Source organism: Papaver somniferum, chromosome 1, assembly GCF_003573695.1.
Source record: "Papaver somniferum cultivar HN1 chromosome 1, ASM357369v1, whole genome shotgun sequence".
Classification (NCBI taxonomy): domain Eukaryota; kingdom Viridiplantae; phylum Streptophyta; class Magnoliopsida; order Ranunculales; family Papaveraceae; genus Papaver; species Papaver somniferum.
Window position 1 is genome coordinate 167,115,797 of NC_039358.1, and position 3,582 is coordinate 167,119,378.

Here is a 3,582-nt window from a genome sequence, read left to right on the forward strand (position 1 = left end):
AACGGAGATATTAAGTAGCCTAACACTTGCCAATTTGCATGCTTCGTCTTAACCGCCACAAGCGTAACGACAAATTCCTCAGAAGCTGCAAATTTTTTTAATAAATATATACTCCATGAGAGCAACTGCAGTGGACGACTAAGAACAAATTTCTAGTCGAGTGGGCTGGCGTAGTGGGACGGATCATCGATCAAAATTTGATCAAAGAGTAAAACCCAGACCAAATTTGGTCGGCGATCAAGACGAAACCCAGATATAATCGAGCGGTCGTATAGTTCACGCCCCACCACCAGGCGGTTATATAATCTACGTCCCACACCAGGCGTACGTAAAATCCCCGCACCACACCAGGCGTACGTAAAGTCTACGCTCCACATGGGGCGTACGTAAAGTCTACGCCCCATTTTTTTTTTTTTTAATTTTGTATGGGGCGGGCATTATACCCCCGTCCCATTCTTTGTTTTCCAAATTTTTTTTTGTGGGGCGGGCTTTATACCTCCGCCCCACTTCTTTCTTTTTTCTTTCTTTTTTTTTAAGAATCTCCCCAATCAGGCGGACGTATATCCAACGCCCCACACCAGGCGAATATATAGTGTACGCTCGATCAAATTTAGTCTTTCACCCGTAACGTCACACACCAGACTAAACTCAAATTTGATCGTTTGTTTTGGTCTTTGATCTTTGGTTATGATCGTACCACTGTGGACGCTCTAAGATACCATAATCTCCTAATGAGTTTTATTCCTCACCTCATTTCTTCCGCGTGTAGGTTTAATGAATTAATGCAGGAACTTAATCATCCCTATAGTGAACAGGTTTTCCTAAATCAAAATGCACCATATGAAAAAGATCAAACTCCTCTAAGCACTTATCTTCGTATGTGAGGCATATCATTCGGCAGATTACCAAACAGATCATTCGACTTTAATTTCAGAAGCATCAGGTCTTCATAACATAATCTCATTTTGATCGAACCTTACTGCTCTGATTAAGCAAATATAATGATAAACTGCTGAAGCTCATTCCGACAATTGCTGCTATTAGACAAAAGAAGAAATATAACAAAAGATGTTTGCTAACAATATTTCTTAAGCACTTCAAGATGACTCATTGTTTCAACCCATAAAAGTGGACCTTTTAGCCTATTTGAGTGTGCTAATTATAATCTACCCCCATTCTTGTAACAATATTTGTAAAACAATGAGTGCTAGCACAGACATAGAAAAGGCATATACAGGGTCAAATTGATCTGTAGCAAATAATTAGTTTATTGAAAGTGCCGTTATAGGAACGAGCAGAGGGTTATTATTCATCCTGAATGGATTCACCACTCAGATACAAGATTAATAAATAGATGCACTAGCTATTGATAGTTTCTAACTTGCAAACAGTTCAAAGTCTAGACGAAGATTTGATTAATTCCTGTTGTTTACCATAAGTGTATACACCAATACCTCTTTTGCGTCCAAGTCGTCCAGCATCAACATACTGCACAAGAAGCGGGCATGGTCTGTACTTGCTATCCCCTAAGCCAACATGGAGTACCTTCATTATAGATAAACAAACATCCAATCCAATGAAATCTGCAAGTTCTAAAGGACCCATTGGCTGGTTTGTACCCAGTTTCATTCCGGTATCAATATCTTCTCTCGTAGCCACCCCTGTGTAGAGGGTAAAAAAGGCTTCATTTATCATTGGTATGAGTATCCTATTCACAATGAAGCCTGGATAATCTTGAGAGCATACAATTATTTTCCCAAACCTGCAGGTTTTGGTTTAATGTTATTAGTTGCCTCAAGGAAGAGATGTTATCATGAAGATTAGCACGATGGAGAAAAATACACATTGTATTTCAGAGAGTTGGTTTAGGGAAAAACTAACCTCTCTGCCATGGTTTTTACGGTCATAAAGGTCTCATTAGACGTATCTGCACCTCTTACAATCTCAACCAATTTCATAATAGGAGGGGGGTTCATAAAATGCATACCTATGACCTGGTAAAATAAAAAGCAAGGTTTAGCTTCTACTTTTGAAGGCACTTGTAGTGTAATCTTTGATGTACAACAAACACGCCGCCAATGTTGGTGTTTGCATAACGACCTTAAGATTTCGAGTGCCAGTTTTAAAATTCCATTACGTTGACATGTAGACTAGGTATATCAAATAAAACTTTTAAATTTGGATAACAAAATAAATAGTAACAAGTACCCAAGGGAAGAGTAAAGACCTGGCAGGGTCGGCTAGTTGCAGATGCTATACGAGTAATGGATATTGAACTTGTATTAGAAGCCAAAATAGCAGAAGGTTTTGCAATCCTATCTAGTTCAGAAAAAAGTTTCTTCTTTACATCTTCAGATTCCACAATGGCTTCAATAATAACATCAGCTGACTGGAGATCTTCCAAATTCGACGTACATTTGAGATTCTTAAGAGCATTAGTAGCTACTTCCTGCAAAACCAAATTTTAAGAAACCAATAAAATATCATATCATTAGCATAGAACAGAGAAGTAGAAAAACTACTTATCTCCAAACTTGATCCAGATGACACAGCTAGACTACACCATAAAGCTGGTATGGGCCTTTCAAGGACTAGGGCATGGGGATGCCCTTAAGCATATTACTTATGTTGGATCCAGGGAATAAATGGTGATAACAGATGTTTGACCTTGATCTACATGCCAAAGAAGATCATTCTCGGAAACAAGCTAAGTGAAGTGTATAAATTAAATAGTTATATACATAGTGGAACATGACGGGAACAGCATAGATGCGCAATCAATGCAAATAGTAACTTGCCATGTTTCCATGAACCTCAGCAGGGATATGCAGGTACAGTCAAAATTATACTTGAAAAGACAGATTAATACCACAAGTATAACTGTGTAAGAAATATGTAAATAAACAGAAACAATCGTAATGACTCCAAATACAGAAATTTTCTAGGGATCATAAAATCTTTTTGAGCGTTGAATCAACTCCATTACCATGATTACAAAAGAAAGAAAAACAGGCATAAGTTCCTCATAAAAAGTATGAATTCGGCATAATCCAAGGAAACTAAGAAATGAAAAATTAAATATCCACCAAGTTAAAAAACATTGAAGAAAAATATACCTGAGAGATTTGTCCCTTGGAAATGAATCGTTGTACTGAGTTGGTGATTGATTTGGTTGCTCTTTTAAGTGCTTCTGAGTCTAAATCACAAGCCAAACACTGATTCCAGCAACTGCAGCAAGCTGAGCTATTCCTGAACCCATCTGCCCTCCACCAATTACTCCAACAGATTTTACATCCGCCATCTTCGCTTACCAATTATGGAGTTCTGACTTAATTCGCAGCGACAAGTATGTGTACTCCTCCTTTTTTTGGTAAATCAGGTAAAGAATTCGTTGCTGGAAAGAATTTCGATTTGAAGAAAACCTTGGGAATTGAATTGGGAGAATTTAATATTGGGACCATCATTTAGTTGATGTACCGGATAAGCCAGAAAAAAAAGAAAAAAAAATGCCTTGAAATGGCAAATGGTGTTTGGATTACGTTTGCTGAAACGTGTCTCAATACGACATACTTCTTTTTCACC

At 37.8% G+C, this 3,582-nt stretch overlaps 1 pseudogene; it reads right to left on the reverse strand.

Annotated features, from left to right (window-relative positions):
• Positions 1-1,247: 1,247 nt before the first annotated feature.
• Positions 1,248-3,301, reverse strand: LOC113307350 (annotated as a pseudogene).
• Positions 3,302-3,582: the final 281 nt, after the last annotated feature.